Source organism: Cibotium barometz, chromosome 46 (genome assembly GCF_041138505.1).
Source record: "Cibotium barometz isolate CiBa-2024 chromosome 46, ASM4113850v1, whole genome shotgun sequence".
Classification (NCBI taxonomy): domain Eukaryota; kingdom Viridiplantae; phylum Streptophyta; class Polypodiopsida; order Cyatheales; family Cibotiaceae; genus Cibotium; species Cibotium barometz.
Genome location: NC_141091.1, coordinates 44,489,260 through 44,512,041, shown reverse-complemented (window position 1 = coordinate 44,512,041; position 22,782 = coordinate 44,489,260). Strand labels below are relative to the sequence as shown.

The 22,782-nt window shown below is 39.7% G+C and overlaps 1 pseudogene; it reads right to left on the bottom strand.

The window, feature by feature from the left end:
• Positions 1–14,606: 14,606 nt before the first annotated feature.
• On the bottom strand, positions 14,607–17,416 carry LOC147612264 (putative syntaxin-131; annotated as a pseudogene).
• Between the last annotated feature and the right edge of the window lie 5,366 nt (positions 17,417–22,782).

Genomic DNA, 22,782 nt, shown 5'->3' with positions numbered 1-22,782 from the left:
GCTGAGTCATCACAGAATTCTTAATAAAGTGGAAGTTCATTCCTCTAGAAGACGCCACCTGGGAGAAAGGAGAAGAGTTGGCGAAGGATTACCCCCACTTTGCGAGATGAGGACATCTCGCATTTTTCAAGTGGTTGAGGATGTAAGAATCCTCCTCAACCGCCTTGAATAACAAATAAGCCTCTACTTCAATCCCTTGTAATCATTCTATGTTTCTGAATACAAGAAAATATTATTTTTCCTTGTTTGGCCTAGTGAGATAAAAATATTATTTTTCCTTGTTTGGCCTGGTGAGATAAAAATTTCTAGAGAGTGGTAAATCAATATTGGGATGTTTTTGGATAAATGAATTCTACAAATATCAAAAAAATATTTCCTTGAAATAGAAAATCAAAATAGATTTTCTAAGGTGGAATTGGAATTAATTAAAAATGATTTAGAAGACCTTAGCCTAAGGGTTAAGATTTTCTGAAAATTTTGGATTAAGGTTCCTATGGACCAATAAGATTAATCCAAGTGTTGGGATAAGATAAATCCAAAGAATAAAAGAAAATACCTAAAAATGAGTAAATTCTCACATAAGATGAAGAGTTGACTAAGTACTAGATTTATTAGTTAAAAATTGTGAAGTATTAATAAAAAAAATAAGATATTTTGGAGTAATCATTCATTTTTGACACATTGGTAAAGAGAAGGGGGCCCTTCAAGGAGGTGCCTATTTCACATGTGTGGATGAGTTTTAAACTCAAAAATAATAGGATATTTTTATCTCTCCTCTCTCCTAGATCAAACCAAATCAAAAAGGGAGCCAAACTGAAGTTGAAAAATTCTAGAACTCATTTGGACTCAATTAGTGGCCTCCTCACCTATAAATAGACTCTCATTCGTTTGTATTCTCATGTGTGAACTAAACTATGTCAGTATTACTCTAAGATAAGCTTATTTTCTATTATCCTCTAAAAACTCTCTACAAATTGAAGAGACTGGAGCTTCTCTCTCTCTCTCTCTCTCTCTTCAATCTTCCTTGGAGACTTCATCTCAACATACCAAACCAATTGATTGGTTGGGGGCCTCTACTTTGATCAAAGAATCAAGCAATCTAGGAGGTAAAATGTGGCTTATGGTCTTTTTTCTCTAATCTCCAAATGTTTCTCTCTTCTCAATCCCTCTCAAGCTTAAGAAGCATTCAATTGAATGGCTTTTGATTACAATTGAAGTTCTTTAATGAATTGTAGTGATAAAACACATAAATTTCCATTTATGCATAAATTATAATGTTTTTAAACATTTCTCTCTCTCCCCCAAAGAATGGTCATTCCTATAACCTAATCTATATTCAAATGAAGCTTCTCATGAAGCAATTCTCTAATCTAAAAGTAATTTCTATGCTTGTCAAATTAGAGGCCAAATAAGCAACTTTTTAATGCTTTTATGCTATTTAATTTATGGAAAAATTAAGAATCAAGTCCATAATTGGATATTGATCCAATTAATGGTTGTTCTAATCATAGGGATATTACTAAACTTTATGCTATGTGGTGGAGGTAACAAAGGCCAAGGAGGTAGACATTGAAGCAAATGGTATCAAACAAGGGCGTGGAAAAGAGAAGGAAAAGGAGGGTGTGGCATCACAAAGTGACCATGGATGAAGAAAGAAAGTGAAGGAAAACAAGGAAGTCAAGAGGAGATGACATCGTATAAACCTCTCCAAGATTTTCCCCTTGGACATGGTATGGCTCCATACAACCTTTTGGAAGACATGAGAGGTAAGGGTCCTGATATCTCATGGCCTCAATTTCTAGCCTTATGTCTACAAGCTAGGAGAGAATTAACAAAGGCCGTGAGCACTAGGAAAAAAACAAAAGAGAATGTGCCTGTTGTAAAAATTTCACAAGCCGAGATGGATGAGGACATTACACCTATATTTGATTGCTACATCAAGGGAAGGCTAGTTAAGAAGGGTCTAGTAGATGGGGGTGCACAAATTTGCATCATGACAGAGGACCTTATGCAAAGACTAGGCATGCATATTCATGAAACACCTGAAATTAACGTGAAAATGGCAAACAATAGCAAAGCAAAGTGTCTTGGGATTTGTAAGAATGTTTCTGTGGAAGTTTTTGGCATTAAGAAGGTTGTTGATTTTTATGTTATGTCTACCAAGGGAAGTGGTTATCCATTTATCCTAGGTAGACCATGGCTAATGAGAATGCAAGCTTTGCAGGATTGGGAAAATGGAAAGTTAATTTGCAGGAATGAAAATCGTAAGAAGATTATCTTTGACATGAAGGAGCAACGACGAGAGGAGATAAATGAAGAATTTTCTGAAGGTGAAACAAAGGAGGATTGGACCGATGACACCTCAGAGGAAGAAAGCAGCAGTAGCACTACGGAAGAGGAGTCTTCCATTGAAGTCATGGGGGTAAGATTCAGAGCAAAAGACAAAGAGACACCCTATCAAGGTTTGGAGGAGGTAGGCTCTCAAGAAGACCAAATTGTGCATGATGAAGAAATGTTTGATGCTATGCTCTCAAAAAAGACAAAGAGACACCCTATCAAGGTTTGGAGGAGGTAGGCTCTCAAGAAGACCAAATTGTGCATGATGAAGAAATGTTTGATGCTATGCTCTCAAAAAAGCTTACATCGAAGGAAGGAGAGGAGTTTAAATGTGTACTAAGGATTTCCTAAGTTTTTTGCTAAAGATTACACAAATGTGCGTGGTGTAGAGGCCATTCAACACAAGATCGAGCTAAAGCTAGAAGCTAAACCTAAGGCACAAAAGCTACGAAGACTAGGAGTCATCAAGGAGCAAGCACTACTCAAAGAGGTGAGGAAGCTTCTAGCAGCGGGGTTCATATATCTTGTAGAAAATTTAGAATGGGTCTCTCCCGTCGTGGTCACTCCCAAGAGGAACGGCAAATGGAGGGTGTGCGTGGACTATCATCCACTCAACGAGGCGACAAAAAGGGACCACTTTGCTCTCCCATTTCAAGATGAGATCCTAAATGAGGTAGCAGGTCATGAGAAGTATACGATTTGTGATGGCTACTCTGGTTACTTTCAAATTGGGATTGCATTGGAGGATCAACTGAAAATAACTTTCATCACTCCTTGGGGTTGTTATGCTTTCAGAGTCATGCCATTTGGTTTGACCAATGCTTCAGCAACATTTCAATGTTTCATGAACATGGTGTTTTAAGCATTCTTTGGGAAATTCATTAGAGTGTTCATAGATGATTTTTGCATCTATAGCTCTAAGTCATTGCATGTGCAGAGGGTGGAAGAAGGCTTGAAGAAACTCTACGACATGGGGGGCCAACTCAATCCCGACAAATGTCATATCGGTGAGCATGAAGTAATCTTGCTTGGTCATAAGGTTTCTTCCAAATGCATTGAGGTGGATCCTACAAAGGCAAAGGGTTTTATCGATCTACCATCTCCAAAGAGTCTCAAGGAGGCCATCTCATTCATTTAAAAGGTGAAGTACATGTCACACTTCATTCACTTAGCCTCAGAGTTACTTCACCCCTTGTAAAAATTGACTGAACAAGTAGAGTTTGCATAATGAGCTTGAGGAGTACTTTTGTAACATTAAAGTCATTTTATCAAAGCTACCAACACTCATGCCTCCTTGTTGGGAGTACACTTTCTTCGTTAGCTCTAGTGTTGGAAAGGAAATAGTGGGTACAGTTTTGTTGCAGCAAGATCCCCACAGTACTAGGATGCGGCCCATCTACTTTGTTAGTAGGGTCATGAATGTCTTGGAGAAAGGCTACACGGAAGCAAAACTCATGATGCTTGCTCTCATCTTTGCAGTGAGAAAATTTAGATCCTACTTGTTACCAAAACCTTTTGTAATTCTCATTGGAGAAAATTTGTTTCCTTGGGTGTCGTCTCAAATGACTCTCGGCGCTAGAATCACAAAGTGGGTTATGGATGTAAGTTCCCTCCCAAGCCATGTATGTATGTGTCTCTTTTAATATAGAATTCAATAAGGAAAGAGAGTGTAATTAGAGAAGAGTGACAACAAGGCTAGAAACATTAGGAAAGTGTTGGAATAAAAATATTAGCTCCAAAAATCCTAAAAGAAATAAGAGCATAAGAATAGTTCTATTAAGAGATAAGTATCCCCAAAAATAGAATGTCGAATTTAGGTGATAAGAGGTCATATTTAGAGTACTTCTACACATTTAGAGTCCATGCATACTAAAAATATGGAAAAACAACGAGTTTCTAAAGATGGCGCGTTTGTGGCTATATATAAATGTTTTTGCCTATTCTGCCCGCGATGGCTCTTGTAGACCAGATGTCTTCCCGTTCTTTTGACTGGCTCTTGTAGACCAGATGTCTTCCCGTTCTTTTGACTGGCTATATGACCATATTCTGAGGTTTTTATTAGAGAGTTATGGCCGAAACAATTTGCTGTTTCTGTCAGGGTCTCTACATAGAGAAAACTGTGAGAAGGCAGCAAGTAGCCTCAAGGTAATCCTAGAGATTGAGATGTATATATCCCTTCATTCTTATCTAATATCTTAGAAAAGAAGCTTAGATTGCTATGGTCTTTCGGGAGCAGAGACCAAAAACTCCATAGCTTTTCTTTTAGAGAAAGAATAGTATGCCGTAGTCCTGTAAGAGAAGGCTATTTTGCCATAGACCTTAGAAAGAGAGAAGAGTCATAGTACGAGTAAGAGGAGATAAAGCTTGAGGATAATTAGATGATTTCAATCGTAAGACAAGGTATTAGAAGACTCCATTCTCTTATGTCAAGTTCTAAAGCTCTTGTTAACGAGCAAAGGCAACGATAAACGACAAATTTCTATAAGGTATATACATATTTTGTGTTTCAATTATATATCATTCTTAGGGGTTGAGATATGGCCCCGGCTTCTCTATTAATTGTTAATAGTGATCTATTTGATTGATTTACTATTTAAAGTTTGTATTCTTTTAAGCAATAGCATATGCCTTAATAAAGAATGTCTTATCACAATCTTAAGTTGAAATGCTAAAATCTTTGTGAAAAGGATTGTTTTTTTAAAGAAGGCGATGTGGATCCTAGTCCTATGGTTTAGTGAGTAAATGGATTGTTATCTTGGTTAAATTAAGGCACGAGTATAACTTCTCCTTGCCTTGACATTGCCCCGTTCTTGTGCTTGTGTAGCCGGACAGCGGAGATGTTAGTAAGGCCCAGAGTTGGCCCATGGTATCCCTCATACCATTGGGAGAATGAGGTTTGCCGATTGAGGCGAGTGATTGTGATGCTGCCTAGTTCTGAGGGCCCAGGCTAGTGCGGTGAATTTGCCCACCCTAGTGCGCAGACATCCCTCTGTGAGGGGTGGGAGGATCGAGCGATGGAGCCTGAGAGGGCGACATGCCGGCTTGAGTTCTCATCGCCAGGGAGACCGACGATGAGGTGTATGGTCTCGTAGGGTTTTGCCCAGCATGTAGAGGCTGGAAGGCCGAATTCTAGATCATCGGCGGTATAAAGGAAAAGAATAAGAGAGCCGGTTTGGCTTGTATGGAATTGATTCATGTATAAACTTTTTTTATAAATCTTATCTTTGGCATTATTGTATTGTGTAAAAAGGCTGTTTTAACAAACCTTGTGAAAAGGGCCTGAATTAAGGAACATGCTTATTTATGTCAAACAGTGTGGTAGGATTAATTAGAAAATAAATTAATATGTGAGTAGGGTGGAAAGTGGGAGGATGGAATGCCCCAACGACACCATCCTACGGATGGGTGGACCCGATTAGTCGGGTAGCTTTCCAATAGATTAAGTGAAAGCCCTATGCTAGATAAATAGGTTCTTGGGTAACTCTATTCTAGAAGACTAGGCCAGTGGCAGTTGTGCCTTGCATGGATGAGGAAAAAAGCATTGCCTCTAGAAATCAAGTCTTGTAGTTGCCCAGTCTATGATCAATTACCCTATGGGTGATTTGATTTTTAGAAGACCACGTTCCCTCTTGCTCTGGGATAGAACTAGGTCTTACCTATGAATCGTATCCTTGAATCTCTATATGGTCAAGGTGTCGATGAGTAGGAAATTTTCTCTAAGATAAGACTTAGTGGACTATCTTAAGTGTTTCCCCTATTTTTGGAAGGGAGGAACCTTACGATGGAATTGCAAGAATTCCAATACTCTTTCAAGGTAGAAGATAGTGTGCATGCACAATTGGCAGGGATTCTCACTTATAGAGTGCATGAAAAGGAGATTAAGGTGCCTGAAGTAAAGACCCTACCATTGCCACCACCCAAAACTATACCTAATGCATTCACCTTGTTCTTTGATGGAGATTTTAGAAAAGCCACAAGTAAAGCAGGGGGAGTGCTGCTCAACCCAAGTGGAGAGGTGGTTATGAAGGAGAAGGACAACTTGCCAAGTTCTACTAGCAACAAGCAGAGTACGACATACTACTTCATGGCTTCTTGAAGGTGTGCATCAATCAAGGGATACAACATCTCCTCGTAAAAGGGGATGCACTTCTTATTGTAAGGCAAATTTTAGGCATTTGGGCATGCAAGAATGAAAGATTAAGGCAAAAGTTTCATGCTATCCGTAGGTTGTTTAATCAATTTGAGGAGGTAAAATTGTATCATATTCCTAGGAAACAAAATGAGGATGCTGATCTACTTGCACAACAAGCTGTTGCATGTGTTAAGAAGGAAAAACAAGTAGTCTTGGGCTGCAGCGGCTATTAACCAACCACGGTACCAAAGAATGGAGACACTGGCTCCCATAGTGAGCTACATCTTGGAAGGTGAATTCCCACAAGACTTCACAAGGCCACAAAAGAAGAGGCTCATGAAGAGGGCAAGTTCTTTCTTATTCTTAGAAGGTGCCCTCTACCAAAAAGGAAAAGATCAAGTGTGCAGAAGAGTACCAACAACCAAGGAGATTCCAGCCATTTTAGAAGGTTTGCATGAAGAAGCATGTGGTGGCCATTTTGCTCAAGAACTAACTGTGAAAAAGATTTTGCTTGCTGGGTATGTGGCCAAGCTTACATGTGGATGTCCAACATTGGTGTAGGAGCTATCATAACTGCCAAGTCAATGGTAATAAGAGGTTGCTACATGGTCCACGCCAATTAGTCATTGAGTGGTCCATTTGAAAAATGGGGCATTGATGCTATGGGTCCACTACCTAGAACTAAAAATGGAAAATTGTACATCTTAGTGGCCATAGACTACATGACTAGGTGGGTGGGTGTGGCAAGGGTGAATGAAAAGACTGTAAGCCAATTTGTTTACACTTATATATGTTGCATATTTGGAACACCCTTGGAGATTGTTTCTGACAATGGTCCAGGTTTTAGAAAAGGTTTTCTCACCAAAGTTTGTGAAGAGCTTCATATTTCACATCGTCATAGCACACCCTACTATCCCCAATCAAATGGGTTAGTAGAGAAGGCTAATGGTGTCATTGCAGGAATCATAAGGAAGATGGTGAAGAACAAGGCAAAGCTTTGGGAGGAGTTCCTTGATGGAGCACTATGGGCATACCGGACTACCTACCGAGAAGCAACGGGGTTTACGCCCTTTCACTTGGTTTATGGTCAAGAAGCATTGCAGCCTATTCAGCTCAACATTCCAACAATGCGGCTACATGGAAAAGGTGGACTAGGAGATCAAGATGCATGGGTGGATCGACTTCTCACTTTAGTTGAGCTAGAGTGGAAAAGAGAAGCTGCATACGAGTGTTATAGAAGAAAAGCCATGCAAGCAGCGGAGAAGTTCAATGCAACTTTAAAAGATAAGGGCATCAAAGAAGAAGATCTTGTGCTAAGGTATGACAATCGACTTGATAACCGGTTTGATGCCAAGTTTGAAACTAGATGGCAGGGACCATACATTGTCAAGAAGGTTTTCAACTCTAGCTATTATCAGCTCATGGATTTAGATGGCAAAGAACATTCTAAGAAGGCTAATGGCTACAGACTCAAGCCATACTTGAGTCGCATTCTATCGACAGACTTACAAAAGCAACCACTAAAAGGAGATAAAAGGGCATGTAAGTTCAGTTGTTTGAGTGATGTCTGTGGTGCAAAACACGAGGAACATAAGAAAGATGGACAAGAGAACTACATTACACCACTTTCTTTAGAAGGCCTACTTTATGATGGTACATGAATATACCATCATCTAGGTGGAGGGCTAAATGATAGCCGTTTTTTCGACTATCCACATTACCATAGGGAGCTACCTCGGCCAAGGAAAATCACATAAACTCTTTGTCATAAATACCTTTTCACTGTAAATAGGCGTGTGTGCATTAGGGACTTTACCCATATCTTCTATATATTTTTATATTATTAAAAAAAAGTTTTTGCTAGCTACTTATCAAAAATAAATAAAATTATTATGGCCCATTTTGTGTAAATATTTCATTTCATATAAGGGCCTAAATATGGGGGTCTCTATTTTCTCTAATTATGTAAATACTTCTTAGGTGTGTATATTACAAAACCTAAGTATATTTTTTTATTTTTTATTTTTCATAATACTTTTGGACTATCATTATACATATGCTTCAACTTCACCATGCATAAGTAAATCCTATGCCCTCACATTTCTACCCACACCGTGTAGAAAGCCTAAAAAAATAAATAAATAAATAATCTACTACCTAAATCACTTTTTCCCTTAGACTATTTCATCTTTTATTCTCTCATCTACCCTAAAATAATGAGGGTCTCCCTCCTTGACTTCCATAGTATAGTATTTTTTTTCATATATCAATTATTTTTGTATATTTTATTTTAGTATTTTTATTCACAATTAGATCTTTTTGTTTATTTTATTTTCCTATCATAATAACCATATTAGCATGATATGTTGACTAGTTAAAGTACTAGCGTGTTTTTTTCTTATTATGTAAATCCTTCTATAAAGTGGAAAAAATCTCCTCCATGCAAGTGTCCACATACACTTGAGTCTCTAAGGTCAGGATATGATGTATTGGGGGCTCACTCTTAGAGCTATCAAGAAATTCCACCCATGGGGACCCACACAAAGATTTTAAAAATTCACAAAATACATGATTCTGTTGAAATTTTTGCGCCCACTTCCACTCCGAATTTGGACTGGTCATAAAGAGAGACAAAAGTTAGCTCCTGAGCTCAGGAATATTCTCGCATTTTTTGAGAACTTTTGGAGCTAATGGCGGTGAGATATGAATTTTTTATTGGACCCCAGTCTGCCCACTTTTCGACAAGGTACACCTAGTCTCTTCTCACCTCCCTTACACATTTATCACCTACACACTTACTCATTCCTTTCTCACTCCATCAAACCTGCAAACTTTATGTCCTCTCTCACCCTCTTCACCTTTGCCCTCTCCTTCCATCTCCATTTGCTCTCATATCTACTCTACACCCATACCTCATCTCCATTTCTCTCCGTACCACTCCCATATTACTAAATTATTTTCCCAATCTCAAAAAATACATAAAAATCCAACATGACGATCATATTAACCTCTGCAAATAAGATTAGTAGTTTGGGTGCAATTGTGTACAAAATCTTGGACTCTGACATCTCCAAAGTTGATTTAGCAAAGCGGTCCGATGTTTGATTTAAGGTAAATTCGATCCTTGTATTTTGTGGTGTGATTTTATGCTTGGCGGCTTGAGGGCTTGTTTTTGATTTGTTGCCTTTCAATCCATGGTAAGAGGGTTGTATGGTGAGAGGGCTCGCGTAACCTTAAGACCATGTGTATACCGACAACAAAATCAAGCTTATATTGTCTCTCTAAGTTCTTCTATTGTCTCCAAGTTTGGTGTGCATCTATTTGTGTTATGCTAGTCTCCTCCACACACAATATCATATGTTATGAGTGTTTGTTGAGGGTGTGTGTGCCTTTTGATTGATGTATATGGTTAGCTTGTATTGATTGGCTATAAGGAAAGATCTTTGGTGTCCTAGTTCACACACATAACTAGGTGGTGTCCCTTTTCTTGTTAAGTGTGTGGTTTTGGGGTTCTTATGTTTGTGTTGCATTGTGCCCCAAGCCCATTGAGCAACACAGGGGGAGCCTTGAGGAGTGCTTAGAGCCGCTCTTCTTGTTGCCTGCCCCAGACTGCCCCACTAGCTTGGCCCCTATTAACAAATCTACATCATCGTTTGCTAGCAGCTTGTCCCGGGTTGGCCTTCCATGGTGAAGGCAACTGGGGGTGATGCTTGCCTACACAAAACTTGTAAAAATAACATTTAATTTTAATTTTATCTGAATTTGAAAAATATAGAAACAAGTACTTGACCAAGATTTCAATTCAGATCTCGGGAGAGAAGATCATCCCTTTTTAATGTACTCTTAATTGGTGCAAACAACAGGTACAAGTGGGGCAACCAACCGATATAAATGTGGCAGCATGGTAATCAATTGAAAAATCACCATTCCGATGGCCTTCCATGGTGAAGGCAACGGGGGTTGATACTTGCCTACACAAAACATAGGTCATTGAAGTACTCTATGAGAACGTCTTCAATCAGCAGCCTCCTAGAGATAGAGAGCAAGGCTGTCCTATTCCACCTTACAGATAGGATTCAATTCTCACATATAGACCTACACACCCGCTCTGGAACGGGAGCTTGGGAACACATAACTCCACGCAATTCTGTGCCTTCCTTATCTCCTTCAGAATGTAGAAGTTCTATGAGAATCTCCTTGTTCTGGCCTGCTTCAGAATATGAATAGGTTTTCCTTCCCTTCGCTTCTTCTGAGAGGCAGCCTTTGCTACCAATCTAGGCCCCTTACCCTATCTCCTTCACTGGCCTTTGTTCTCACCACCATGATCTACTAATCAGCCATTGTCCTTGTTCCTAGGTGCAATGATTATTCCTAAGAGTTATGAGAAGATTATTTTGATAGAGAAGTCTATTGCCTTAGAAATTTTTGGATGCTACCATGGTTATGCCGGCAACCGAAGGGGTTACTTTCATACATATGCTACAGTAGCATTGTCTCTAGGCATAGAGAACCCAGAGGAACTAGAAGAGTATGGTAAACACCGTTTTCTAAGGTATAAACGAAAGCTAGATTCACGAAAATTGCCAGTCATTAGAATGGAAATATACATTGTAAAAGACTTATGTGTTACATCTATCTGTCCAACGATGATTAATAAAAATCTTTTGTTCTCTCCATTTGTTTTGTGCTTCTATGGCATCTGAGTTTTTAAATGCTTCGGAACGCTTCAATCTCTTCCTTTCCATATGTCTGAGTGTCTGCATCAGTTTGGATGACCTCAAGGTTTCTTTTTTATGTAGTTGTTGTAGTATCCTTCTATAGAACCATTGGAACACTTCTTGTAGGCTGTTTGCCTTACTTTTTCCACCACCATGTTGTGTGTGCCTGAAATATGCATTTTGGGCCATATAGTGTGATTTATCAAGCTCTTGTGTGTTGCAAATGCTAGGATTGTTGATAAAGTAAGGCATGTGGTTGTAGAGAATATGATGCATAAGAAAACATACAGTATCGATGGCTAGGATACAAGAGTATGCTAGAAACATACCATATAGTGTGTAATGTTGGTGTCAGCCCAAGCAGCTCTGAATGCTTTTTTGAATGCTTGTTACAAGTTGTCTTGAAAGCTCTTTTTGTCTTTCTGGGAGTAGTTGACTTTCTCACACATTTGGAATAGAGTATCAATTGAATGCCAAACATTTGCTTTGGCATTCCTTCAAGCACCTTCATGGTCTTTCACTGCATTATGAAGCTTTTTCCACTATTGGTATTTGATTCGACTTGTGTAGGTTGTTGTATATTGCTTTCCTAACTTTGTAAGTTTGTGTTGCTGATTATTCATTGGCTTGGAAAGAAATCTTCTTGCCTTAACACCTCCAATGGTGGAGGGCTTCATTGGAATTTCCTTTTCATTTGATGACTTTTAGTGTCCTTCAGAATCTGGACATTACCTCCATGTAGTCCAATTTCTTATAGCACCTTCTCCAATGCACTGATGGCTTCTTTCCTCTCTGCTACATTCTTGATCTTCCAAGCAAAACCAATGTAGAGATATACCAGTTTCTCTATGATACAACATTGAAAAGAGGAATCTCAAACACTCGTTTAAAGTTCTCATCCAAAATTTGTATGTTAGGTGGTCGTCTCCATCACTTAGAGTCCATCACCCTTGCGGAGTCCATGCAGTAAAGGTATGGAGACTTTGCATTGGCCCCTTTGCTGCAATTAAATAAGCACTTGAGAGTCTTCAAATCACCCGCAAGATGCCATTGGAGTTGAAATTCTTCCCTTTTCTCTACATGGAGCATCGTGTTTGCATTCATCTGTTCTTTGATGAGATTAGGGATATGTGTCTGATGAAATACCCAAAACAAGGATTCATGGTCCTCTTTCTTGACCTCAAATGAAGCTAGCCACTAGATGTTCATCTCGGATTGCACGCTAAAATACTTTGGATCATCCCTACTGCAATTACAAAGAGCCCTATTCATAAGTGTTATTGTGACCCTTTTCGTCTTTTTCTCCTTGATAATCTCGCACTCATCAAGTTTGATGACAAACTGAAGTACACCTCTTACCTCCTCAAATGTAATATCATAGAACTCCACCATTCTCTTTTTCAAGAGCTCCAATTCTATGAAAATATTGTTGTGTTCATTGTAGAATATGCTGCCACCTTCTCCCTTAAACTCTCCTACAATGTGGTATGAGTGACTAACATAGTGAAGTTATTCTGTGTTTAATTCCTCCCTATGTCTCCAAACTTTTGTAGGTGTTGGAAGTAGCTTTTCTTTAATGCCTTTGGCCTCAAGGAGGGATGACACTGAATTCTAGATGGCACTATAACCCTTATGACTCACTCCACTTGAATCCATGGCGTATTGAATATCGCACAGGGCTGAAACTGTATTGTTGGTTACAAATTCATCCACTATATCTCGTTGAACCACCTTGAACTTCTTCTCTTTTATCATTTCTCTTACCATTCTTGATGTCCACGAATGGTTTTAGTTGCTTTGCTGGATTGAGATTGGGATTAATATTCTCTTTGTCTTAGGATATGTATGACAACCCTACAAATACAGCACTACTCATTACTAACATAAAGAACATGTAAACCCCAAAGAAGCCCAGCAAATAAAATAATATTAATTGCTAACACAAAAGACATGTGAATGGGAATGCATTCAGTGCAATCTTACCTTATGGCTTGGATTCTCTTCTTCAGTTTGCCCCAAATACCGAGCCTCAAGTTCTTGACGTTTTTAAGCTTTCTTTTCCGTATGCACCGTCCAATGATTGTGCACCGTTCTTGTCTCCAAGAGGCAGAGTCTGAAACCCTAATTTCATGTCCAACTTGCTCCTTTCTTTCCTTCAAGGCCACCTCCCTCCTCATTTGAAACTGCTTCTTGCAAGTTCCATGGCTAGCCCCTCCCGGCGAACGCACCAAATGAAATAGCCTTCCCAACACACAAACAGACAGCAAATCTCGGACTCAAGCATGCAAAATATATGCACAGGGCTCAGCCCATTGCCATAAAAACTGTAAGAAACACTCAAATACACTCAAGAATGGCACACACACACTGTCTCTCTCTCTCTCTCTAGGAAGCTACAGCCATGCACACACGAAAAGAAAGTAGACCTAGGTTATGGCACACAAAAGATAAGCATGGAGATCATCCTCACCATCTTCTTCTTCACTCTCTTCCTCCATGGATATGGCGTTGAAGCACAAGAGAGATGGAGGAAACAAGAAAGCAAGAGTTTGTGCCAATTGAGAGAGATTGAAAAGAACCGTGAGATTGGTAGATAAAGGTAGAGAGAGGTTGTAACCAACTTCCAACTTCCCAAACCTCCCAAATCACACGACTCCTTTCTCTTTCTTTCTTTATTGAATTTGAAAAGTTTGTTACATAAGCTTTTTGAAACCTTAGGCTTAGCTTTCATTTTTGTGCATACATAGACCATGACTTTTAACCTTACAAAATAGCTAGAGAGAGAGTTTCCATGCTTTGGCTTTACAAGTGCGGACCCGCTAAATTGCCAAGCATTTACAAAGTTGGACATGCGTACAAATCATACGGCAACAAGTGTATGTCGAGGCTTGGATACAAAATAAACATGGGATAACATCATTCTTATTTGAGAAAAGCTGCATCTTCTTAGCCTATTTGATGTCAAAATTGGAGGCTATCATTCCTCCCACACTTAGCTTGTGAGCTCCCGCGAACAAAATATCAATGAAGTTTCTCCCTTTTCACATACTAAATCACTCCTTCAAAAACTCCACAAACTTCATCACACCTCCTCAAACTCCTAACTTACTCTCCTACACTTACTCCATACTCAATCAAACATAGAATGAGGTGAAAAAATCATCAACACATCCCCCACAAAAAACCCACAAACATCCTATGGAAATAATAATAACTCCTAACTTCAAACACCAAAATAATCCCCATCAAAAGATCATAGTTTCATAGCTCTCCCTCACTCAAAATCTGCATAAAAATCTGCCACCCACATCTACATACCCTTGCTGTGCCAAAAATCTCCGGCTCTTCATAGGAGTTTCAATTAATGCTTATTAAAGAAAGAAAGTAAATTTGTCCCGCTGCAGAGCTGCCGTTCCAGCCTACACGTGTTCCACGGCATTTGTGACCTCTGTTTCAATGTTGTCCAGCATCTCACCTTGTGCCTCCACCAACACAGCCATATCCAACAAAATCTGATGTAAATCAAGAAGCTTTTTCTCAATGTCTTTTACAGCATCATGCCGCTCCTCGATCTCTGCCAATGTATCTAGTATCTGCCCACGTCCTTGCTCTTGGATAGCCTTATGAAAAATCTGCTCACTGTCCCTTGTTTCTATCAAAGCGGTCTATGGTCTCTTCATCAAGCTTCTTCCCAGTGACTATAAAAGCACGCCTTTCAACCACCTCTCTATACTCATCCTGGATCTTCTGCCTTAATGTTTGAAATTCAGCCATTAGCTCCTTCAGCTTTTTCTTCAATGTTGCTGTCATTGACATACGAATGCGGTCAATGCTTGTACCCTCTCCAGAACCGGGTTTTTTTCTGTTTGTGAGATTTGCACTATCAAGTGCCTCCAGTTTTTCCTTGATGTTCTTTGCCATAATGCTTACTTCATCTACATCAGCCTCCATGCGCTGCTTTAAGGCTTTCATAGCCGCTGCTGTTGTAACAGACTACTTCGACTCCTCATGAGCTCCCTGTAGCTTCTGCAGATTCTTCCTGATCTGTGCCATCAAGCTTTTGATCTCAGCAACCTCTTCAAAAAATTGAAACACTAAGGCTGTTCAAACACCATTCTTGTCTCCAACAGGCAGAGTCTGAAACCCTAATTTCATGTCCAACTTGCTCCTTTCTTTCCTTCAAGGCCGCCTCCCTCCTCATTTGAAGCTGCTTCTTGCAAGTTCCATGGCTAGCCCCTCCCGGCGAACGCACCCAATGAAATAGCCTTCCAAGCACACAAACAGACAGCAAATCCCCGGCTCAAGCATGCAAAATATATGCACTGGGCTCAGCCCATTGCCATAAAAACTGCAAGAAACACTCAAATACACTCAAGAATGGCACACACACACTGTCTCTCTCTCTCTCTAGGAAGCTACAGCCATGCACACACAAAAAGAAAGTAGACCTAGGTTATGGCACACAAAAGATAAGCATGGAGATCATCCTCACCATCTTCTTCTTCACTCTCTTCCTCCATGGATATGGCGTTGAAGCACAAGAGAGATGGAGGAAACAAGAAAGCAAGAGTTTGTGCCAATTGAGAGAGATTGAAAAGAACCGTGAGATTGGTAGATAAAGGTAGAGAGAGGTTGTAACCAACTTCCAACTTCCCAAACCTCCCAAATCACACGACTCCTTTCTCTTTTTTTCTTTATTGAATTTGAAAAGTTTGTTACATAAGCTTTTTGAAACCTTAGGCTTAGCTTTCATTTTTGTGCATACATAGACCATGACTTTTAACCTTACAAAATAGCTAGAGAGAGTTTCCATGCTTTGGCTTTACAAGTGCGGACTCGCTAAATTGCCAAGCATTTACAAAGTTGGACATGCGTACAAATCATACAGCAACAAGTGTATGTCGAGGCTTGGATACAAAATAAACATGGGATAACATCATTCTTATTTGAGAAAAGCTGCATCTTCTTAGCCTATTTGATGTCAAAATTGGAGGCTATCATTCTCTCTCTCTACTCATTATTCTCGTGAACTCTCTTCTTCTTCTTCTTTCTTTCTCTTTCTCCTCCTGAAACACAAACACAAGAATAATGCATACAATCTAATACATTCTCTCACAATCTCATGCTTTTACTTTTAAGTATGCACCATGTCAAAGTGATCAAATCTCTTTCTCTCTCTTTCCTATTTTGCATGTACACACATAGCGTAGCCATATTGCCCTCTCTCTTCTTTCCTTCTTCTTCTACCCACACACAATGTCTCCTCTACTTGCTATGGTTCCCCACCTTCTCTCTTCTCATTTTACCATGAGAGCATGGAAACCTCCCACATGCACACACACGTTTCTTTCTCTCTCTCACAGTCTACCATGGGTGGCCTTCCTAGGTGTATGCTTGCTCTCTTCATGAGCATCCCCTTAGCGGCCTGGCCAAGGGCCGCTATTATGGACCTTGCCTATGTGTGTGCCTGCCTGCTCTCCAAGACTCATGCATGGCCTTACTCCAAGCCACATGCACAGCCGGCCTCGCTTTCCATTGCGTAGGCTAGCAATCTGCCAACCAACCCTCATGCTAATGAGCCGGCCCTGTGAGGCTCACTCACCTTTGGTGGTCCCAGCATTGGCGCATGGCGCACAACCCCAAGCGCACCATGCTTGGCCTACTTGCATGCAAGGCCAAAGACCTCAAGTGTATCCGCACGCTAGGCGGTCTAGCCGCATAAGGCGACCACACCACTACCCTCCACGTGCTCTTTGTGCAGGCCTATGCCCACTAGGCGACCAACTCTGTGGCGCACGGCACATAGCCCTGCCGGCGCTCCATTCTCTCATGCTTTCCAGCGCCACCTCCAGCCGAGCGAAACCTCAAGGCTCACTCCATCGAGCCCCTCTCCAAGGCACATCGTTGAAGGATCTCCATTGCTAAAGCAGCTCGCAAGCCTCATACGTTTATGACCGTGGCCTCCTGCCAACCCATCAAGCCACGAGCAGCGTAGCGCAAGTGCCATGAGGCACTCCCAGCCTGTACCCCGACACGGCCTTGCCTAGGCACACTCAACTGCAGATGACCATCCCGCTCACGTGCAAGGGCTTGGCCTCTTTGTGTTGTGCAGGCCGACTTGGCCAAGGAGCCTACCTGCAACGGCCGACGCTCTTCCTTGTGATGCGTAAGAGTTCGGCCCTATTGTGTTGCGCTGGCAGCCCAGGCCCTGTGCATAGGCCTGCCTCATGCGCTCAAGGCACGGGTGCTCTCAACACCCGCCATCGCTAGCCATCGCCGCTGTCGACCGCAGAGCCTCCGCCATCTTCTGCCTGCACCTACGCAAGCCCTCATATGCCTCTCTCTCTCTCTCTTTATGTACAGAATTCACACACACGCATTAATCAACAAGCAAATAAGCAGGCTTACCTCCTCCTCCTCCTCCTCGTTTTCTTCACGCCAGCCAGAGAAAGAAGCGCTTCCTCTCTCTCTCTTCTATTTTATTCTCTCAAAAGGTTGGCGGATACCAACGGGTGCTAAAACTACCCACCCCTCCATTTTTTTAATTTGGAATTTTTCATTTGTAACCACATTAAGGTCTCCAAACTTGCATTCCCACCTAACCATCCTCAAATCTTGAGCTCGAAACTCATCATACTAACCCTCGTTCTCTCCCCTCGATCTCTCTCTTCTCTCTACCCACTTACATACAACCTCCTCTTTATGTACAAAATAATATTAATCGTCACCATTCCCGTGCAATGTGCTTACACCAATGGACAACATCGACAATCATGATGCATGCAAATACCATGACATTCCACACACATATGCTTTCAAATACCATGAAAATGCACCTAAAATAACCACAATTGACCCTATGTAAACCCTAAAAATTGCTAAAAATGGCTTCGATCCAGGGGTCATCATTCCCCCCACACTGAAATGTGAGCGTCCTCCCGAACACAGCAGCAACTTCACTTTACAGCTTCCCCCACACTTAACTTCTTCACCATCACTGCCTAGCATCACATCTCCACTTCATCACTCTGAAACAATCACCAACCATACACTAGAATTATACCATACCAAACAAACAAACAAAAACAAAAACAAACCTTCAACACCTTCACATCAGCACACATAAATGAGTGAATGAAAATCCAAGTTGCAAACACCACTACAAGACTTATATAACACTAACCAATAGATAAACCAAAAAGGTTTATTAAGCAAACATCAAATCCCAAAAAAACAGTAAAAATTAGCAACTACCACAACATCCTCACTATGTCTATAATATTTCCACTTTAACAAATAGGAAACAACCCATCCATAACTACAAAACTCTAGGAAAACTACCTTCCACTCACTTCCATATTTCATAAAGACAATAGTAGCACAACTAACCATGGAAGTCATTGCCTGATTGTAATTCCCTTATATCAGAACCATGCCTTTCTCGTTTCATTTTTTTTCTCTTTTGATTTTCTTTTCACCAAATGCACACCACAATGGCAACCACCCCATATGAAACTAGGCTGCGATTCTCAGACCTTGCCACCCGGCTAGGTTGACTCCAAGAACCTACCAAGCTCACATGACGATGGCTATCCCAAAACAGCCCAAGGCATCGGTCTAGAGTACTGACAACCCTGCCAGCATGACTCTCCTCACCTTCCAAGAACCATTAAGGCGATAGACCACATATACCACATACATACATTTGAATTTTTATTTTTCTTCCTTCCTTTTTTTTCTTCTTTTTTTTTCTTTTTTTTCATCATTTTTCAAAGGCAATGGTTTGAAAACCCTCCCCAGGCTCATCATGAAAATCGAGTCTATTATGGTCATTATAACCCAGGAATAAGGGAGAAAAGTTCCTTCCACTAGAGTTCTTAAGCACTTCCAAGCTGTTACCTACCATTAAAGAGAAAAAATATAGTCAATGCAGCACATGCCTAGTTAAGATGAATGTGGTAATGACCAATTTCTACTACAGAGCTCAGCAAGAAACTCATAGAATTAGTATCCTTGACTAATAAATCCCAAATCTTTCCAAAAGAAAGAATCATATAAGTCAAGTACCAAGCAATTGCAACTGGATTAACGCAACTCACAATCCCCATTATTACACACACCATGCAAGTGATACCAAAAAAATAACCAAATATATTGGAGAAAATACACCTGTGGAACACTGCATATCCTCTGAGTAGCAAAAATTGCATGTCCAGAAACAATCTTCAATACTATGATATCATTGTTCCCAAGTTACTCCCCCATCTCCTTGCACCTGTATACCACCTGTATGAAAGAAAATCGAATCGATCGCACCAAAACCTGATAAACCCACCAATCCCATCAAAACAATGCAAAATAATAAAGAGCAAAACTCATGTGAAAAATATACAATGAACCAACTTGACCCACGTAATTACCAACTTAAACAAAATAATGTTTCACCCTAAGACCATTAACACGAAAAGGAGCTATTACAGCATCAGGATCTTGGACAATCAAATAACCATTATTAAAGGCTTCTAACACCTTGAAAGGGCCTAACCACCTCATTTGTAATTTGCCAGGAAACTTATAATATCGATTGTCATAGACTAAAACCTGATCATTCTTTTGAAACTCCCTCACCTTAATGTGACGATCATGCCAAGCCTTTCGTCTATGTTGCATTGCCTCAACATTTTGCAGAGCCGTTAAACATATCTCATCCAACCTCACCAAGGCCAGTAATCGAGCCTCTAAAGATTCCTTCTCACCTAGTCGAGATTCCAAGGCAACGCATAATGTGGGTATTGGCTTCTCTATTGGGAAAATTGCTTCTGTACCATACACTAGAGTGAAAGGTGTATTTTGAGTCATAACCTTAAATGTGGTACGGTATGCCCACAAGGCCTCAAACAATCTCTCATCCCAATCGCGTCGATTTTCCGATACTGTCTTGGTTAAAATTGTTCCCAGTATTCGATTGGTCACCTCCACTTGACCACTAGCTCGAGGATAATACGGAGTGGATTTTCGATGCTTGATTTTGTAAAGTTCCATTAATTTTGTAATGGTCTCATTTAAAAAATAAGAACCACGATCACTCACCAACTCCAACGGACAACCAAACGAGTAATGATATTTTCATATAAAAATTTGGCAACATCCAATGCCCTATCTGTTTTCAAAGGTTTAGCTTCAACCCACTTGGTCACATAATCCGTGCACACAAGAATGTATCGATTGGATCGATAACGAGTGGGTGGATCAATCCGACCCACAAAATCAATTCCCCATTTCTCAAAAGGTTTTAAAGCCAAGATTAGATTTAAAGGGGTCGCAAATTGTGGTGTGGATCGACCAACCCGTTGACACTTATCACAACGTTTACAATGCTCAAAAGAGTCTTTATAAACAGTTGGCCACCAATACCCTGCTAGCAATACTTTGCGAGCGGTTAATTCCACCGCAAAATGACCTCCACATGGCTCATCATGAAGTGCACGTAAGATAGAAGATATCTCATCCTCTCGCACACAACGACGATACACCCCCTCCCTAGGAAAATAATGATACTAACACAAATAGATGCACACCAAACTTGGAGACAATAGAAGAACTTAGAGAGACAATATAAGCTTGATTTTGTTATCGGTATACACATGGTCTTAAGGTTACGCGAGGCCTCTCACCGTACAACCCTCTTACCATGGATTGAAAGGCAACAAATCAAAAACAAGCCCTCAAGCTGCCAAGCATAAAATCACACCACAAAATACAAGGATCAAATTAACCTTAAATCAAACACTGGACCGCTTTGCTAAATCAACTTTGGAGATGTAGGAGTCCAAGATTTTGTACACAATTGCACCCAACCTACTAATCTTATTTATGCAACAAAGGCAAGATATAGTTATGATAGGGAGTATGGCATCACTTAAGCCCTCACACAATAACATAGCTAGCTTCAAGCTTCTCTATGCAATCAAAGGTATTGATGTATAGAGAGAGCTCACAAGTTCACTATCTCCTTACACACTAGAGTTGGGAGTGGTGTCCAATGTGTGTAATCCCCCTTCACAAGGAATGGAGGGGCTCTATTTATAGGTTTGAGAAGCCCCAATTAGGATTAAGCCTAATCAATTTTATTATGAGAAATCATAGATTATGGGTTTTTTATTTTGAAATGAGAGTGGGCCTCTTCTTATCCCTTGAGTCTCATGGATGTGGGCTCAAAGTGAGAGAATTATTGAAGGTGAGCGGAGAGTGTGATGTAGAGGTTTGAGCAAATAACTTGTAGTAATGCCTACTCAAAAAGTAGTAGAGTGGGTGCTTATTTACATATGTTTAGTTGTTAGTAGTTAGTAATCACTATAAAAGATTGTAGTACAATGTACAAATGGGTGAGAAGGGCTGAGAGGTTGAGTGAGAGGAGTAAAGATTTGGAAAGATCCTTTGTGTGGTTGAAAGGTCAAAGAAGCTTGGACTCTCCCATGTGTAGATCTTTAAGTTAATCGCTGGTCTCCTTCTTGCATTTGACGCCACAAAAGTTGATTGAGGTGAAGAACATGGGGGTTTTTATAGATGAAAACCCCATATTTGCAGAGGTTAATATGATATAGTCATGTTGGATTTTTATGTATTTTTTGAGATTGGGAAAATATTTAGTAATATGGGAGTGGTACGGAGAGAAATGGAGATGAGGTATGGGAATTCCATTTAAGGAGATTAATACTTTCGAAGTAAAAATCAATCTTTTATGCTTCTTCCTATGTATAAATTTATTTTAAATGAAAATGACACTTTTGAATTAAAATTCAATCTTTTATGCATCTTCCTATGCATAAATTCAATTTAGATGAGAATAACACTTTTGAATCAATCTTTTATGCATCTTCCTATGCATAAATTCAATTTGGTAGGAATTACACTTTTAGAATAAAAGAATTTCTCTTATGCATCTAATTTATGCATAAAATCCATTTATAATGAAAATCACACTTTTAGTATAAAAAGAATATCTTTTATGCATACCTCTATGCATGAAATCCAATATGATAAAAGTCACACTTTTATAATAAAATAATCAACTTTTATGCATACCTCTATGCATGAAATCCAAATATGATAAAAGTCACACTTTTATAATAAAATAATCAACTTTTATGCATACCTCTATGCATGAAATTCAAATATGATAAAAGTCACACTGTTATAATAAAATAATCAACTTTTATGCATACCTCTATGCATGAAATCCAAATATGATAAAAGTCACACTTTTATAATAAAATAATCAACTTTTATGCATACCTCTATGCATGAAATCCAATAATCAACTTTTATGCATACCTCTATGCATGAAATCCAATTATGATAAAAGTCACACTTTTATAATAAAATAATCAACTTTTATGCATACCTCTATGCATGAGATCCAAATATGATAAAAGTCACACTTTTATAATAAAATAATCAACTTTTATGCATACCTCTATGCATGAAATCCAATTATGATAAAAGTCACACTTTTATAATAAAATAATCAACTTTTATGCATACCTCTATGCATGAAATCCAAATATGATAAAAGTCACACTTTTATAATAAAAT